The sequence below is a fragment of the Delphinapterus leucas genome, chromosome 19, assembly GCF_059928025.1.
Source record: "Delphinapterus leucas isolate spDelLeu-1000000601 "Yukka" chromosome 19, BTC_Dleu_Yukka2, whole genome shotgun sequence".
Lineage (NCBI taxonomy): Eukaryota > Metazoa > Chordata > Mammalia > Artiodactyla > Monodontidae > Delphinapterus > Delphinapterus leucas.
Window position 1 is genome coordinate 36,569,128 of NC_143147.1, and position 20,311 is coordinate 36,589,438.

Below are 20,311 nucleotides of genomic sequence, written 5' to 3' on the forward strand. Positions count from 1 at the left end.
GAGAAAATTGGAAATATTAGTTTAGAGATTTGTAGTCAGATATTTGGAGAAACTAGAAGAGTTTAGGACCCAGTTCAGTTTACATGTGTATAATAAAACCTTAAAGGCAATTAACAGGACAAGAATCTAACATCTATATAGGTGCAAACATAATTTCTCTCTTCATAATTATTCTCCTATTTTATCAAAGCTAATCACAGCAAAGTTAATTTGTCTGTATTAAACTTGGCCTGATTATTTAGATAAATGCAGCAAGAATGGTTATTGATGGTTAGCTCTTTTCTTAAGATTGCTTTGCTGGAACCTTGACCAATTTTTTCAAACAGTTTCTTAAAGCTGTCTGGTCATATCTGAGTCTATGTCCACCTCTCTTGAATATAATAATTCAGTCAAGCCTTGGTAACATAACCAACATTTCCAATTGTTTTCTGTTAGAATGAGAACAGATTCTTATTGAACTTATGCAAATACATATATTGTAAAAAAAATAAAAATATTTGGGCTTCCCTGGTGGCGCAGTGGTTGAGTGTCCACCTGCCAATGCAGGGAACGCGGGTTCGTACCTCAGTCTGGGAGGATCCCACATACCGCAGAGCGGCTAGGCCCGTGAGCCATGGACGATGAGCCTGCGCGTACAGAGCCTGTGCGTCCGGAGCCTGCGCGTCTGGAGCCTGTGCTCCGCAACGGGAGAGGCTGCAACAGTGAGAGGCCCACGTACTTCAAAAAAAAAAATAATAATAATAATTAAAAAAAATAAGAATATTTAATGAGAGTTCCCAATTTTTGGAGGGATCAGGTACAGAAAACAGATAGATAAATGTTTCATCTTTATTTAAAAACGTATATTTTATCAAATTGCTATAAGTCATAGATGTTTAAGAAACGTTTCCTTAAATCTGGAAAAGTAAAACATTAGAGAACCTGCATAAGAAGTCATAAAAATTATAATCATCCTTAGTCTCCTGTAATTAATTCTTCTCAATTTGGATCTTGTGTTAAAAACTTTATGAATCAATGAGTTTTCCATTAAAGCTTTTTAAAATATTTACCCAGTTCACTGTTATGATTTTTCTGAGGTATGTTTGTACTTAATTTATTGAAATTATAATCTTGTGAAAATGCACAAAGGAAACCTAAATCAAAATGGAGTGAGGAAACCATGAAGAGAGGGCTCTAACACACGTATCATTCACTGCATATTTCAAGTCCCAGGTGAAGAAAGAGTACCTTCTGACAGCAACAAGAAGCTGCCTATAATTGCAGCCAATAAGAAACTGCCACAGCCCTCCCTAGTTTCCTTTTAAAATATGATAAAAACTGACTTTCCTTTGGTCTCCTTGAACTTGCCTATGGTTCATCATAGTTGGCTTGTCCTGAATTGCAATTCCCCTGCTATTCCCAAGTAAACTCATCTTGGCTAGCTAAAGGTCTGGTTATTTTATTTTTTAAGATCAACGATTTCAAATTATGGGTTTTTTAATTAATTTTTGAGTATAGTTGCTTTACAACGTTGTGCTGATTTCTACTGTACAGCAAAGTGAATCAGCTATAAGTATACACATATGCCCTCTTTTTTGGATTTTCTTCCCATTTAGGTCACCACAGAGCACTGAGTAGAGTGCCCTGTGCTATACAGTTTCTTATCAGTTATCTATTTTATACATAGTATCAATAGTTTATATAGGTCAATCCTAATCTCCCAATTCATCCCACCCCCTTCCCCCTTGATATACATATGTTTGTTCTCTATGTCTGTGTCTCTACTTCTGCTTTGCAAATAAGATGATCTATATCATTTTTCTAGATTCCACATATGCACATTAATATACAATATTTGTTTTTATAGTTCTGCCTTTCTTCACTCTGTATGACAGTCTCTAGGTCCATCCATGTCTCTACAAATCACCCAATTTCATTCCTTTTTATGGGTGAGTAATATTCCATTGTATATATATGTACCAATTCTTCTTTATCCATTTCTCTGTTGATGGACATTTAGGTTGCTTCCATGTCCTGGCTATTGTAAATAGTGCTGCAATGAACATTGGGGTGCATGTGTCATTTTTTGTTTTTTTTTCCTTTTTTTTTTAACATCTTTATTGGAGTATAATTGCTTTACAATGGTGTGTTAGTTTCTGCTGTATAACAAAGTGAATCAGCTATACATAATCATATATCTCCATATCTCCTCCCTCTTACGTCTCCCTTCCACCCTCCCTACCTCACCCCTCTAGGTGGCATGTGTCTTTTCAAATTATGGTTTTCTTTGGGTATATGCCCAGCAGTTGGATTTCTGGGTCACATGGTAGTTCCATTTTTTAACTTTTTTAAGGAACCTCCATACTGTTCTCCATAGTGGCTGTATCAATTTACATTCCCACCAACAGTGTAAGAGGGTTCCCTTTTCTCTATTTCCTCTCCAGCATTTATTGTTTGTAGATTTTTTTGACAATAGCCATTCTGACTGGTGTGAGGTGATACCTCATTGTAGTTTGATTTGCATTTCTCTAATAATTAGTGATGTTGAGCATATTTTCATGTGCCTCTTGTCCATCTGTATGCCTTATTTGCAGAAATATCTATTTAGGTCTTCTGCCCATTTTTTGATTGTGCTGTTTGTTTCTTTGATATTGAGCTGCATGAGTTGTTTGTGTATTTTGGAGATTACTCCTTTGTCAGTTGCTTCATTTGCAAATATTTTCTCCCATTCTGATGGTTGTCTTTTTGTCTTGCTTATGGTTTCCTTTGCTGTGCAAAAGATTTTAAGTTTAGTTAGATCCCATTTGTTTATTTTTGGTTTTATTTTCATTACTCTAGAAGGTGGGTCAAAAAAGATTTTGCTGTGATTTATGTCAAAGAGTGTTCTGTCTATGTTTTCCTCTAAGACTTTTATAGTGTCTGTGCCTACATTTAGGTCTTTAATCAATTTTAAGTTTATTTTTGTGTAGGTGTTAGAGAGTGTTCTAATTTTATTCTTTTACATGTAGCTGTCCAGTTTTCCCAGCACTTCTTTTTTTTTTTTTTTTTGCGGTATGCAGGCCTCTCACTGTTGTGGCCTCTCCAATTGTGGAGCACAGGCTCTGGACACACAAGCTCAGCAGCCATGGCTCACAGGCCTAGCCGCTCTGTGGCATGTGGGATCTTCCCTGATCGGGGCACAAACTCGTGTCCCCTGCATCGGCAGGCGAACTCTTAACCACTGCGCCACCAGGGAAGCCCCCAGCACTTCTTATTGAAGAGGCTGCCTTTTCTCCATTGTATATTCTTGCCTTCTTTGTCATAGATTAGGTGAACATAGGTGTGTGGGTTTATCTCTGGGCTTTCTAGCCTATTCTATTAATTTATATTTCTGTTTTTGTGCAAGTATCATACGTCTTGATTACTGTAGCTTTGTAATATAGTCTGAAGTCAAGAAGCATGATTCCTCCAGCTCCGTTTTTCTTTTTCAAGATTGAACACATATGGAAATTCCTCTTTAAAGATTCCTTTCTCATAAATATTCTATAACTTACTATTTTCATTTCCTTATCTTTTTTTTCCCTCTTATTCTGGCAATCATTTTAGTTTAGAGCAACATTATTTTTTTTCCTCAACAATGATAACAAAAAATGCATCTCCATTACTCATACTGTCTTTTACCGAAAGCACATATCCTACTTTTCATATATAGTCATTTTTTTGGTTTTATTACTTTTAGTAGTTTTATTTTTAAGAAAACAACATTTTTGCTGAGACTTTCAACTTTATTAGTTTAAACGTTATTTTCTTAATTTCAAAAACTTACAAAGCTTATCTAGAAAAGAAATGATATAAGAATAATTACAGATTTACTCTTAGAGGATAGCATAATTGCCTATGCATTAAGTTAAATGAATATAAATTCCTTCTACATAATATAATTAAAATAAGCCATATATTTTTTAGAAATTACAGTATGAAATTCACTTGTGTCTATAGGTTTATACTCTTAATTGCTCTGTTAGATTAAGGATGGTAGAATAGGTGAGGGCAGTAGGATCTTCACATTATTCCTGAAGAGGGCTGCTCTAAGTTGAGTAAGCAGAATAAAGATTTGAAAGATAGGACAACTTCTAAACTGATGGCACTGCTATGAACATCTTGGAAGCCAAGACCAGAATTCCCAGCCTTGCATGTAGTTATAAGAAATGGGAGATGTTCTTTTAAACAAAGATTGCTGCCTGACTACAAATCTGAAAAGACAAGGCAACAAGTATGAGCCTGTCAAAGAGTGATTATAGCCTGACATTGAGGAATTATCACTCTGTGTGTGTGCAAAACAGAAAGAGTGGTTGTTCTTTTATTGGCCTTTTCAGCTGATTGTATAGACCCTTCTGTTGCTCAAGTCACTGTGGTATAAGAGCAGTGGCTTTCAAATATGTTGGATCATTCCATAGCAAGAAATATTAGTATATATATGGCCCAGCACATAGCTATACTTACAAAACCATATAAAAAATTGAAATAAAAGTATAACAAACTGACATGTAATTCCTATTTTTTAGTATATGCCATGCATGTATTGACTGGCACTTTATAAAATTACTCTTTTATGTATATATAAATAAATAAATTATAATAAATTTATCTATAAATTATATATAAAATTGAATATATATTATTTACTTATCTATGTTGATATAGATACCATTTATATTTTCTATTTAAATAAATGTAAATCAGGGTGTGACATCAACATCATACTGGAGGGAGATGCTCTCTTTGTCTCTCCCCTTTTAACATACAACCAGTGAAGCATCCACAACTCAACAAAGGTGCTTCTGCCCCACACACCAGGATGGCTGAGTATTCTCCATATCTGTACACATAAAGTTATGTGGGCTGGAACACATAGAGGAGTCAGAACCAGGGGGGACAGTGAAGGCAGTGCCTTCAAGACCAATTCCCTTGCCACAGTGGCTGAGCCCACAGTTCCAGAGAACCCAGTAGAAGCAAGGGAGGCAACACACATGACTCTCTACTCCCGACCACAGAAGCACCCATGGTCACAGATAACTGGGCAGCAGAGGCAGTGGGCCTGTGACCCCATCTCTCCAGCTGTGGAGGCATCCAAGACTCTGGACCCCCACCCCGTCCCTGCAGTGATGGAGCTCATGAACCCAACAACACCAGACATGGCACAGGAGCCCAGCACCCTGGCTCCCCTCCCCCACTCCCCCTACAGTGACAGAACCTGTGACTCAGGACATCCTGGACATTGCAGAGGCACCACCATCCTGGTGCCCCAGGCAGCAAAACCAATGACATCTGCTGTAGCAAGACACCAACAACCCTGGAAGCACAGCAGCGATATCAAGCGTACTGAGCAACACTCTGTAAGAGGAAAGTGTCAACTCTCAAACACAGCCAGAGGCAGTTCAGGAAAGAGACACCAGAAACTTGTGCTAAAGTGTCACCTACTGAAAAATAAATGAAGACCCTAATTTCTAACATGAAACATTAGAATCAAGTGGAAGAAAAAAACAACAACAAAGCTTTATCTAAAGAAGAAAGGGCAACATTTACTTTACATGTGACAGTCATGGTGCCATCAAACACAAAAAAGAACCACAGTAAAACTGTATCACAAAAAGAAATGAGAATTCTTCAGAAACCAAACTTAGAGTCATAGAATATTGTGATCTAACAAATAGAGAATTAAAAATAACTGTCATGAAGAAATTCAATGAGCTACAAGAAAACTCAGACAGTTCATGAGCTCAGGAATAAAATGAATGAACAGAAGAAACCCTTAACAAAGAGACTCAAACTCTAAAAAAGAAAAAAACATAAATTCTGGAGCTGAAAAACAAGATGATGAATGCATTAGAAAACGCTGGAAATAGAGCAGATCATATGGAAGAGAGAATTAGCAAGCTTGAAGATAGAAATCTAGAAATGATACAAGTAGAAGAGGAAAGATAAATAAGATATTTTAAAAATGAGAAAATTCTATGAGAGCTATCTGAGTCTTTTAGGAAAGGCAACATTAAGGTAATGTCTATACCAGAAGGAAAAGAGAAGGAGAAGGGAGTAGAGAGTTTATTTAAAGAAACAATAGCTTAAAACTTCCCAAACCTGGGAAGGAACTGGATATACGAGTCCATAAAGTTAAGAGAACATCTAATTACCACAATGAAAAATACCTTCTCTAAGACACATTATACTAAACCTGTCAAAAGTCAATGAAAAAGAAAGAAGTTTAAAAGCAACAAGGGCAAAAGGAACCTACAAAGAACCCCCATTAGGCTATGAAAAGATTTATCAGCAGAAACTCTATAAGACAGGAGAGATTAGAATGACATCCTCACTCAAAATACTGAAACATAAAAATTGTCACCAAAGGATACTCTATCATTCAGATACAAAGGAGAAATACTTCCCTGGACAAACAAAAGCTGAGGGAGTTAATCATCACTAGATCCGCCTTACTAGAAAGGATCTCTTCTACTAGAACCAAAATTCAAAAATACACAAAACTTTGAGTAACATGATAAACAGACAGAATCAGAAAATTGCAACTCTATCAAAATAGATTGTAAAACAGTTTATTATACCATAAAGGTGAAAGGGTGGGAAAGTATGAAAAAATAACTATGGCTACTTCAATTTGATAACAAACTCACAACATAAAAAGATATAATTTAGGACAACAAAAATATAAAAGGAGAAGAGGAAAAGGACAGACCCTGTATAGGCAAATAAAGGTAAGATGATATCAGCAAAAACAGGACAATTTTATCTGTGATTCATCTTATACAGATGCCATGGTAACCACAAAACATAAACTAGAGCAGAGACATGAAACAAAGAAAAAAGGAATCAGAAAAACATCATAGAAAACCATTGAACCAAAATAGCAGACAGAAATTCAAGGAAAAGAAATAATGGAAATATTTGCAAATGAAGCAACTAACAAAGGATTAATCTCCAAAATATACAAACAGCTCATGCAGCTCAATATCAAAAACACAACAACCCAATCAAAAAATGGACAGAAGACCTAAATTGACTTTTCTCCAAAGAAGACATACAAATTGCCAAGAGGCACATGAAAAGATGCTCAACATCACTAATTATCAGAGAAATGCAAATCAAAACTACAATGAGGTACCACCACATACCAGTCAGAATGGCCATCATCAAAAAATCTACAAACAATAAATGCTGGAGAGGGTGTGGAGAAAAGGTAACCTTCTTACACTGTTGGTGGGAATGTAAATTGATACAGCCACGATGGGGAACAGTATGGAGATTCCTTAAAAAATTAAAAATACAACTATCGTATGACCCAGTAATCACACTCCTGGGCATATACCTGGAGAAAACCATAATTCTAAAATATACATGCACCCCAATGTTCATTGCAGCACTATTTATAATAGCCAGGACATGGAAGCAACCTAAATGTCCATCAACAGAGGAATGAATAAAGAAGTTGTTGTACATATATACAATGGAATATTACTCGGCCATAAAAAGGGACAAAATCATGTCATTTACAGAGACGTGGATGGACCTAGGGACTATCATACAGAGTGAAGGAAGTCAGAAAGAGAAAAACAAACATGTATATTAACACATATATGTGAAATTTAGAAAAATGGCAGAGATGAACCTATTTGCAAAACAGAAATAGAGACACAGATGTAGAGCACAAATGTATGGACACCAAGGAAGAAAAGGGATGGGATGGATTTGGAGATTTGGATTGACATATATACACTATTTGTATTAAGTAGATGGTTGGTGAGGGCCTACTGTATAGCACAGGGAGAAAAAAAAGAAATAATAGAGGTATAGAGAAACCAGAAAACAAAAGATAAAATGGCAATACTACATCCTTAACTATTAATAATCACTCTAACTGTAAATGGATTGAATTCACCACTCAGAAGTCAGAGTGGCTGAATGGATTAAAAATCAAGACCCACCTATATGTTCCCTCTAGAAGACTCATCTCAGCTCTAAAGACAAACATGAGCTCAAAGTAAAGGGATGGAGAATGGTTACTCCTAGCAAATGGCAGCCCTCCAAAAAAGCACATGTAGCCATACTCATATCAGACAAAATAGACTTCAAGCCAAAAAAGGTGACAAGAGACAAAGATGGACATTATATAATGATAAATGGGACAATTCATCAATAAGATATAACAGTTATTAATATATATGCACTTAACATAGGAGGAAAAAAACATCTAAAGCAATTACTAACAGAAATAAAGGGAGAAATTGACAGCAACATGTTGATAGTAGGGGACTTTCACACTTCACTTACATCAATGGACAGATTATCCAGAGAGAAAATCAATAAGGAAATAGTGGCCATAAGTGAACATTAGGCCAGATGGACTTAATAGATTTATATAGAACATTTCTTCTCAATGCATCAGGATACACATTCTTTCCAAGCATGCATGTAACATTCTCTAGGATAGACCTCATACCAGGCTACAAAACAAACCTCAACAAATTTAAGAGGAGAGAAATTATTTCAAGCATCTTTTCTGATCACAGTGGTGTAAAACTAGAAGTCAACTACAAGAAGAAATCTGGAAAAATCACAAATATGTGGAGATTGAACAGTATGCTACTGAATAGCTATTGGGCCAACAAAGAAATCAAGGGAGAAATTTTAAAATACCTGAAGACATATGAAAATGAAAATACAACAAACTAAACTTTATGGCATGCAACAAAAGTGGTATTTAGAGGTAATTTTATAGGAAAACAGGTCTACCTCAAAAAAAACAAGAAAAAGTCTCAAATAAACCATCTAACTTTACACCTAACAGAACTAGAAAAAGAACAAGCCCAATGTCAGTTGAAGGAAGGAAATAATAAAGATCATAGCAGAAATAAGTGAAATAGAAACTGAAAACACAATAGGAAGATCAATGAAATTAAGAGCTGATTCTTTGAAAAGATAAACAAAATTGACAACCTTTAGCAAGACTCACTAAGAAAAAAGAGAGAAGGCTCTGATAAAGTCAGAAATGAAAGAGGAGAAACAAATACACAGAAATACAAAGGATTATAAAAGAATATTATGACAGCTATATATCAGCCAATTCCTAGAAACATATAACCTCCCAAGGCTGAGTAAAAAAGAAATAGAAAATATGAATAGACCAGCCATTAATAAAGGGATTGAAAGGGCAATCAAAAACCTCCCAAGAAACAAAAATCCAGAAACAGATGGCTTCACAGATGAATTCTACCAAACAATGAAGAAGATTTAATATACCCTTCTCAAACTCTTCCAAAAATTGAAGGGAGGGAACGCTTCCTAATTCATTCTATGAGGCCAACATTACCCTGATACAAAAACCAGACAAAGGCAACACACAAACAAAAATTATAGGCCAATAAGTCTGATGAACATTGATACAACAATACTTAACAAAATATTAGCAAGGAAAAACACAACAATACATTAAAAGGATCATATGCCATAATAAAATGGAATTTATTCCAGGGATGCAAGGATGGTTCAACAACTACAAATCAATCAATGTAATACAGCACATTAACAAAATAAAGGAAAAAAAGTATATGATCATCTAAATAGATGCAGAAAAAGCAGTTAAGATTCAACATCCATTTATAATTAAAACTCCCAATAAAATGGGTAGAGATGGAACACACCCCAACACAATAAAGGGCATATATGACAAACCCACAGCTAACATGATACTCAATGATGAAAAACTGAAATTTATCCCTCTTTTAGGAAAAAGGACAAGGATGCCCACTCTCACCACGCTTTTTTTATTTTTTCATCTTTATTGGAGTATAATTGCTTTACAATTGTGTGTTAGTTTCTGCTTTATAACAAAGTGAATCAGTTATACATATACATATGTTCCCATATCTCTTCCCTCTTGTGTCTCCCTCCTTCCCACGCTCCCTATCCCACCCCTCTGGGTGGTCACAAAGCACCGAGCTGACCTCTTTTTTACTATCTAGCTATCTATTTTACGTTTGGTAGTGTATATATGTCCATGCCACTCTCTCACTTTGTCACAGCTTACCCTTCCCCCTCCCCATATCCTCAAGTCCATTCTCTAGTAGGTCTGTGTCTTTATTCCCATCTTACCCCTAGGTACTTCATGACATTTTTTTTTCTTAGATTCCACATATATGTGTTACCATATGGTATTTGTCTTTCTCCTTCTGACTTACTTCACTCTGTATGACAGACTCTAGGTCCATCCAACCTAACTACAAATAACTCAATTTCATTTCTTTTTATGGCTGAGTAATATTCCATTGTATATATGCACCACATCTTCTTTATTCATTCATCCGCTGATGGACACTTAGGTTGCTTCCATCTCCTGGCTATGGTAAATAGAGCTGTAATGAACATTTTGGTACATGACACTTTCTGAATTATGGTTTTCTCAGGGTATATGCCCAGTAGTGGGATTGCTGGGTCAAATGGTAGTTCTATTTGTAGTATTTAAGGAACCTCCATACTGTTCTCCATAGTGGTTGAACCAATTCACATTCCAACCAGCAGTGCAAGAACGTTCCCTTTTCTCCACACCCTCTCCAGCATTTATTGTTTATAGATTTTTTGATGATGGCCATTCTGACCGGTGTAAGAAGATATCTCATTGTAGTTTTGATTCACATTTCTCTAATGATTAATGATGTTGAGCATTCTTTCATGTGTTTGTTGGAAGTCTGTATATCTTCTTTGGAGAAATGTATATTTATGTCTTCTGCTCATTTTTGGAATGGATTGTTTGTTTTTTTGTTATTGAGCTGCATGAGCTGCTTATAAATTTTGTAAATTAATCCTTTGTCAGTTGCTTCATTTGCAAATATTTTCTCCCATTCTGAGGGTTGTCTTTTGGTCTTGTTTATGGTTTCCTTTGCTGTGCAAAAGCTTTGAAGTTTCATTAGGTCCCATTTGTTTATTTTTGTTATTATTTCCATTTCTCTAGGAGGTGGGTCAAAAAGGATCTTGCTGTGATTTATGTCATACAGTGTTCTGCCTATGTTTTCTGCTAAGAGTTTGATAGTTTCTGGCCATACATTTAGGTCTTTAATCCATCTTGAGCTTATTTTTCTTTATGGTGTTAGGGAGTGATATAACCTCATACTTATACAGGTACTTGTCCAGTTTTCCCAGCACCACTTATTGAAGAGGCTGTCCTTTCTCCACTGTACATTCCTGTCTCTTTTATCAAAGATAAGGTGACCATATGTGCGTGGGTATATCTCTGGGCTTTCTATCCTGTTCCATTGATCTATCTTTCTGTTTTTGTGCCAGTACCATACTGTCTTGATTACTGTAGCTTTGTAGTATAGTCTGAAGTCAGGGAGCCTGATTCCTCCAGCTCCATTTTTTGTTCTCAAAATTGCTTTGGCTATTCGGGGTCTTTTGTGTTTCCACACAAATTGTGAAATTTTTTGTTCTATTTCTGTGAAAAATGCCAGTGGTAGTTTGATAGGGATTGCATTGAACCTGTATGGGTTCAATGGGTCTTTTGTTTCCTTAGGTAGGTTTATTCCTAGATACTTTATTATTTTTGTTGCAATGGTAAATGGGAGTGTTTTCTTGATTTCACTTTCAGATTTTTCATCATTAGTGTATAGGAATGCTAGAGATTTATGTGCATTAATTTTGTATCCTGCTACTTTACCAAATTCATTGATTAGCTCCAGTAGTTTTCTGGTAGCATATTTTGGATTCTCTATGTATTTTATCATGTCATCTGCAAACAGTGACAGCTTTACATTTCTTTTCCAATTGGGATTCCTTTTATTTCCTTCTCTTCTCTGGTTGCTGTGGCTAAAACTTCCAAAACTATGTTGAATAAGAGTGGTGGGAGTGGACAACCTTGTCTTGTTCCTGATCTTAGTGGAAATGTTTTCAGTTTTACACCATTGAGCATGATGTTGGCTGTGGGTTTGTCATGTATGGCCTTGATTCTGTTGAGGAAAATTCCCTCTATGCCTACTTTCTGGAGGGTTTTTATCATAAATGGGTGTTGAATTTTGTCGAAAGATTTCTCTGCATCTATTGAGATGATCATATGTTTTTTCTCCTTCAATTTGTTAATATGGTGTACCACATTGATTGATTTGTGTATATTGAAGAATCCTTGCATTCCTGGGATAAACCGCACTTGATCATGGTGTATGATACTTTCAATGTGCTGTTGGATTCTGTTTGCTAGTATTTTGTTGAGGATTTTTGCATCTACGTTCATCAGTGATATTGGCCTGTAGCTTTCTTTCTTTGTGACATCCTTGTCTGGTTTTGGTATCAGGGTGATTGTCGCCTCGTAGAATGAGTTTGGGAGTGTTCTCCTTCGTCTATATTTTGGAAGAGTTGAGAAGGATAGGTTTTAGCTCTTCTCTAAATGTTTGATAGAATTCGCCTGTGAAGCCATTTGGCCCTGGGCTTTTTTCTGTTGGAAGATTTTTAATCACAGTTTCAATTTCAGTGCTTGTGATTGGTCTGTTCATATTCACTATTTCTTCCTGATTCAGTCTTGGCACGTTGTGCATTTCTAAGAATTTGTCCATTTCTTCCAGGTTGTCCATTTTATTGGCATAGAGTTGCTTGTAGTAATCTCTCATGATCCTTTGTATTTCTGCAGTGTCAGTTGTTACTTCTCCTTTTTCATTTCTAATTCTATTTATTTGAGTTTTCTCCCTTTTTTTCTTGATGAGTCTGGCTAATGGTTTATCGATATTGTTTACCTTCTCAAAGAACCAAGTTTTAGTTTTATTGATCTTTGCTATTGTTTCCTTCATTTCTTTTTCATTTATTTCTGATCTGATCTCTATTATTTTTTCCTTCTGCTAACTTTGGTTTTCTTTTTATTCTTCTTTCTCTAATTGTTTTAGGTGCAATGTTAGGTTGTTTATTCGAAATGTTTCCTGTTTTTAAGGTAGGATTGTACTGCTATAAAATTCCCTCTTAGAATTGCTTTTGCTGCATCCCATAGGTTTTGGGTCGTTGTGTCTCCACTGTCATTTGTTCCTAGGTATTTTTTTTTATTTCCTCTTTGATTTCTTCAGTGATCACTTTGTTATTACTTAGTGTATTGTTTAGCCTCCACGTGTTTGTTTTTTACAGACCTTTTCCTGTAATTGATATCTAGTCTCATAGTGTTGTGGTTGGAAAAGATACTTGATGCAATTTCAATTTTCTTAAATTTACCAGGGCTTGATTGGTGACCCAAGCTATGATCTATCCTGGAGAATGTTCCATGAGCACTTGAGAAAAATTTGTATTCTGCTGTTTTGGGATGGAATGTCCTATACATATCAATTAAGTCCATCTTGTTTAAAGTATCATTTAAAGCTTGTGTTTCCTTATTTATTTTCATTTTGGATGACCTGTCCATGGGTGAAAGTGGGGTGTTAAAGTCCCCTATTATGAATGTGTTACTGTCTATTTCGCCTTTTATGGCTGTTAGTATTTGCCTTATGTATTGAGGTGTTCCTATGTTGGGTGCATATATATTTACAATTGTTATATCTTCTTCTTTGATTGATCCCTTGATCATTATGTAGCGTCCTTCTTTGTCTCTACTAATAGTATTTATTTTAAAGTCTATTTTTTCTGATATGGGAATTGCTATTCCAGCTTTCTTTTGGCTTCCATTTGCATGGAATATATTTTTCCATCCCCTCACTTTCAGTCTGTATGTGTTTCTAGGTCTGAAGTGGGTCTCTTGTAGACAGCATATATATGGGTCTTGTTTTTGTATCCATTCAGCCAATATGTGTCTTTTGGTGAAAGCATTGAATCCATTTACATTTAAGTTAATTATCAATATGTAAGTTCCTATTCCCATTTTCTTAATTGTTTTGGGTTTGTTATTGTAGGTCTTTTCCTTCTCTTGTGTTTCTTGCCTAGAGAAGATCCTTTAGCATTTGTTATAAAGCTGGTTTGGTGGTGCTGAATTCTCTTAGCTTTTGCTTGTCTGTAAAGGTTTTAATTTCTCCATCAAATCTGAATGAAATCCTTGCTGTGTAGAGTAATCTTGGTTGTAGGTTTTTCTCCTTCATCACTTCAAATATGTCCTGCCTGTCCATTCTGGCTTGCAGAGTTTCTGCTGAAAGATCAGCTGTTAACCTATGGGCATTCCCTTGTGTGTATTTGTTGTTTTTCCCTTCCTGCTTTTAATATGTTTTCTTTGCATTTAATTTTTGACAGTTTGATTAATATGTGTCTTGGCATGTTTCTCCTTGGATTTATCCTGTATGGGACTCTCTGTGCTTCCTAGACTTGATTAACTATTTCCTTTCCCATATTAGGGAAGTTTTCAACTATAATCTCTTCAAATATTTTCTCCGTCCCTTTTTCTCTTCTTCTTCTGGAACCCTTATAATTTAATTGTTTGTGCGTTTAATGTTGTCCCAGATGTCTCTGATACTGTCCTCAGTTCTTTTCATTCTTTTTTCTTTATTCTGCCCCCCAGTAGTTATTTCCATTATTTTATCATCCAGGTCACTTATCCATTTTTCTGCCTCAGTTATTCTGCTATTGATCCCTTCTAGAGTATTTTTAATTTCATTTATTGTGTTGTTCATCGTTGTTTGTTTCCTTTTTAGTTCTTCTATGTCCTTGTTAAAAGTTTCTTGCATTTTCTGTATTCTATTTCCAAGATTTTGGATCATCTTTACTATCATTATTCTGAATTCTTTTTCAGGTAGACTGCCTATTTCCTCTTCGTTTGTTAGGTCTGGTGGGTTTTTATCTTGCTCCTTGGTCTGCTGTGTGTTTTTCTGTCTTCTCATTTTGCTTATCTTAGTGTGTTTGGGGTCTCCATTTTGCAGGCTGCAGGTTCATAGTTCCCGTTGTTTTTGCTGTCTGTCCCCAGTGGCTAAAGTTGGTTCAGTGGGTTGTGTAGGCTTCCTGGTGGGGGGGACTAGTGCCTGTGTTCTGGTGGATGATGCTGGACCTTGTCTTTCTGGTGAACAGGTCCACGTCTGGTGGTGTGTTTTGGGGGTCTCTGTGGACTTATTATGATTTTAGGCAGCCTCTCTGCTAATGGGTGGGTTTGTGTTCCTGTCTTGCTAGTTGCTTGGCATAGGGTGTCCAGCACTGTAGCTTGCTGGTTGTTGAGTGAAGCTGGGTGCTGGTGTTGAGATGGAGCTCTCTGGGAGATTTTCATCATTTGATATTATGTGGATCTGGGAGGTTTCTTGTGGACCAGTGTCCTGAAGTTGGCTCTCCCACGTCAGAGGCACAGAAATGACTCCTGGCTGCAGCACCAAGAGCCTTTCATCCACACCATTCAGAATAAAAGGGAGAAAAAATAGTAAGAAAGAAAGAGGATAAAATAAAATAAAATAATGTAAGGTAAAATAAAATAAAGTTATTAAAATAAAAAATTATTATTAAGAAAAATTTTTTTTTAAAAAGTAAGAAAAAAACCACACAAACAAAAAAGCAACAACAACAACAAAAAAAACGGACGGATAGAATCCTAGGACAAATGGTGAAAGCAAAACTATACAGACAAAGTCTAACACAGAAGCATATACATACACACTCAGAAAAAGAGGAAAAGGGGGAAAAATAATAAATCTTGCTCTCAAAGTCCACCTCCTCAATTTGGGATGATTCGTTGTCTATTCAGGTATTCCACAGATGCAGGGCTCATCAAGTTGATTGTGGAGTTTTAATCTGCTGCTCCTGAGCCTGCTGGGAGAGATTTCCCTTTCTCTTCTTTGTTCGCACAGCTCCCAGGGCTCAGCTTTGGATTTGGCCCCGCCTCTGCGTGTAGGTCACTGGAGGGCGTCTGTTCTTCGCTCAGACAGGATCAGGTTAAAGGAGTCACTGCTTCGGGGACTCAGGCTCACTCAGGCCGGGGAGAGGGTGGGGTGCAGATGTGGGGCCTGCGGCAGCAGAGGCCAACATGACGTTGCACCAGCCTGAGGTGTGCCGTGCGTTCTCCTGGGGAAGTTGTCCCTGGATCCCGGGATCCTGGCAGTGGCGGGCTGCACAGGCTCCCCGGAAGGGAGGTGTGGAGAGTGACCTGTACTCGCACACAGGCTTCTTGGTAGCAGCAGCAGCAGCCTTAGCGTCTAATGCCCGTCTCTGTGGTCCACACTGTTAGCCGCGGGTCGCACCCATCTCTGGAGCTCCTTTAAGAAGTGCTCTTAATCCCCTCTCCTCGCGCACCAGGAAACAAAGAGGGAAGAAAAAGTCTCTTGCCTCTTTGGAAGGTCCATACTTTTCCCTGGACTCCCTCCCGGCTAGCCGTGGTCCACTAACCCCTTCAGGCTGTGTTCACACCACCAGTCCTCTCCCTGCGCTCCGACCAAAGCCTGAGCCTCAGTTCCCAGCCCCGCCCGCCCCAGCGGGTGAGTAGACAAACCTCTCGGGCTGTCTCACCACTCTCATTCAGCATAGTATTGGAAATCCTAGACAGAACATCATCAAGAAAGGATAAATTATATTCAATGTTCTTAATTCAGTAAGGCAAGAAGGTTTATAACCCTTAGAAATATCATTATTTAAATTTTAAAGGGTTAATTTCTGTATCAGCACAGTTATGATTCCTGTAGTCATCTGAAATATCATTTCAAGTAGAATAGATTATTATTTTTAGAATTCAAGTTAAAGAAGATGTCCACATCTTGGTAATAATACAAGCAATGTTTGCCATTGTGTATATTTGTTTACTTGTTTGTTGCTGTAGGTATATTTAATTATTGGGTTGCCTGAAGCATATAGTATGATAACTTTGCTCTAACTCTGAAACCCAAGCTCTTTCTGATACGCTATAACAATTCTTAAAGATTCATATGAGGAAATTCATTAGATGGGAATACTCCTTTGATATAGGTTGCATAAATTCCCCTGAAAAGATGAGTAGGACCTATATCTGCTAACTGGGCATAACAATTTTATGTAAGTCTTCCAACCTATAGGCTTAAAAATTACATAAATACAAGCAACTTCCTGAAAGAGTCCCCAAATTAGTTTATTCTTCTGTTAACAAGAACTGTAATCTTTCCTCTACAAAATGGTGAACAACTCTTTGAAAAACTTGTTAGAGAAATCAGTTGTTAAAAGTGTAAATAAAAAAAAAAAAGAGTGTAAATGAAGACTTTAATCATGTATAGTCAGAAACCATAGTTGAGGATTATGCATTTCCATGCAGCCTAATATTAGGTGTCCTAAAAAGCTGCAGTCGTTATGCTACTAAAAAAGCCTTAAAGGGTTTTAAAACTTTCTGACTTAGCTAGAGATCAATAAAATTAATCAACCTTTTCTTAGGCAATTAAGCATTGATAAGAGACTGTCATCTCATTTTAATTTTTTAGACATCATTAGAATTTCATATTGACTATTGCCTTCCTGCATACTTCTTTAAAATGTTTTTCTACTAGTTATAAAATTATAACCAATGTATATACATATAAAACAAGAAAAAAAAAGTTAATCACTCTAATCCCACCATCCAGAATCAATAACTTTTAGCATGGCAGTGTAATTTAAGTTAGTTCAGATTATCTTACATGTACAGCTTTAAATCCTGGGGGTTTGTTGTCATTGAAAATACTTTAAATAATATTTTTGCATGTTGGAATAGAGCTTTTGTTAACATCATTTTAAATGTCAGAGTCAGTTCTATCTAATGTCCAGCTTAACTGAATTTATGTTGTTTCTAAATATGCCACAGAGTTCATAGTTTCTATGAGAAACATAAATAGTTTTAAAAGAGGTATCAGTAAAGGCCTTTAAGTAATGGGGAGGAATTAGTTGATCAGTCAATTAACATGTATTTATTTAACATCTTTGATGTGTCTCATGCTGAACTAAGAGCTGTAAAGAATGACATAGTTCTGAACTAGGAGAATGGGATATGAATGGAAATGAAGGGAGAGTATGATGGTCCCAAGAAAGAGCACCCAACTGAGCCCTGGATTCTCATCCCAGCTACATCACCCAGTGCCCTGTAACTAACACTGATCAAATTGTTAAATTGCTCTGAGCCTATTCTCTCTGTCTTTAAATGAGAAATAAATAAAATAATTCACATAAACCTCTTAGCAAGATCCCTGACCCATAAAAATGTTCACTAATTGCTAGTACTATTTTTACAGTCACTTGCTTTGTGATTTTGGGTAAACACTGAGATTCACAGAGTGTAAGTTTCCTTAAAGCTCCCTTAGGGACCACAAAAAAGTGTGAGAGAGGTCCTAGGGAAGAAAGGTAAGTGAAACGGAGTACCTTAAAGGAAGACAACACATGAATAATCATTAACATACTGTGTGACTGTCATTATGCTACACAGATACATATAAACATGAGTTACATTTATAACCTCCTAAAAACTCTATGGAGCAGATTACTTTAGTCCTCATTATGCAGGTGAGGGAACTAAGGTTATAAATCTCAAGTAATTTTTCCAAGCTCACTAAACTTGTGAGTGGCCCAGCCAGGTTCAAACCAAGCAGATGGACTTCAGAGCAAGTCCTGGTATACTGTACTTCCTTGCTATTAAAAAATTAAAAGAGAGAAGAAGGAAGGAAGGAAGAGAGGAAGGAGGGAGGGAGGGAAGGAAGGAAGTACCGAAGCAGTGAGGGAGGGAAGGAGGAAGGGAGGAAAGGAAAGAAGGCACAGTTAATTTAGTTTAAAAATGTATTGAGGGACCACTATATATCAGGAACTGTGTTAGATGCTGGAGTTACAAATATGAATACACTAAACATGATCCCAACTCTTCAGAAGTAGAAGCAGGCATGTGAAGAGGTTTGTGCAAGGATAATGGTAAAAGTATATCCATGGTCAGAAGGTAGCTCAGCAGTGATTAACTGATTTGCTCTGTGGGGAGGAGGGCCAAGGATGTCCTGGATCTTGGGATAAGGAAGGGCTTCACAGAGGAGGTATACCTGAAAAGTGTTTAAAGTGTTAAATAGGCAATTTTCACATTGTCAAGGGAAGAGGGGCATTGTGGGTAGAGGGGACAATACATCTGAAGGAATATAATTATGAACCAGCATAGGGTATTTTAGAGACAACATACAGTTTCAGCACTTCCAGGACATTGAATGAAGAGCCAGGAGGTTGACCTCTCTACCATTTAGGACATCTAGAAGTCTCATCAAAGGCTCTATTTAACCAAAACACACATACTACACTGTTTTAAACATTGGAATTTAACCTGATTAAAAATGACATTTCCAAGCCATAGACATAAAATCTTGACATGAAAGGCAACTGTGCTTTACACTGTTTTGCAATGGTACATTCAGTGAACACTAGACTGTTCCCTAAGTGACCTCCACTTAACCAACATGCCTGTAAACTCTCATTCCAATCCCTCTGTAATACCCACTGACTGATGCTCGTGACAGTTGAATACTCATAGCTAGTAGGCAGTTCTCTAGTGTGTCCATGCATTTCTGAAACCATTAGATCAATTAGGAATATATTTGGCAGTAAGAATCAGAAAGCACCAAGGAATTGTTTTCCTCACTTTATAAGAAGTCAGAGGTAGGCAGTTACAGTTCAGTAACTCAAGACCCCACAGCCAAGAACATGGGACTGCACTGGTCTCTCCTTTATGTCACAAAATGGTTGCTGAAACTCCAGCTATCATGCCCAGTTCCTCCTTATCATGGAAGGAAAAAAGAAGGAGAAAAAAAGAGGTAAGGGTAATACTAATTACATTGTCTTGTTTTGGTTTTTTGTTATTATTGGGTTTTTTTATTAGAAAAGCAAAAGATTCTTCAAAAACTAGTACAATAGCTTTACAAATGTTGAATTGTTGAATTAGGTGTATGAGGGAAAATGTAAAACATTTGGGGAGAAATCATGAAAATCTAAAAAAAAGTCTGTACTCAAATTGCTTGATATTTGTCATTAAGTTCTTTTTCCCTTCAAAGATACCAAAATTTGAAATTTTGAAAGATGCACTACTGGTGTGTTTTATGCAAGAAAAAAACAAACAAACAAGGGACTCCATTGGGTGTAATGATACCCAAAGAAAGCCCTTGACCCTATATCAAAGGACTGGCAAATAAATGGGAATTTATATCCTTTGGTTAAAATAAAACAAAGTATATATGTATACTTTCATAAGAGTCTCTTCTTTGACTTTTGGATTAACCAATTACTTCATTCATTCACTCATTTATTCATCTATTTATTTAACAAACATCAATGAGTAACTGCTCTGTGCCAGCCAGCACAAGATGCCAGGGCTACACGGATGAACAAAGCATAATCCTATCTGGAAGATACAGAAAACCAACGCTAGAGATATTTTAAAAAATACCAGGGAAACTCAAGTGAGTTG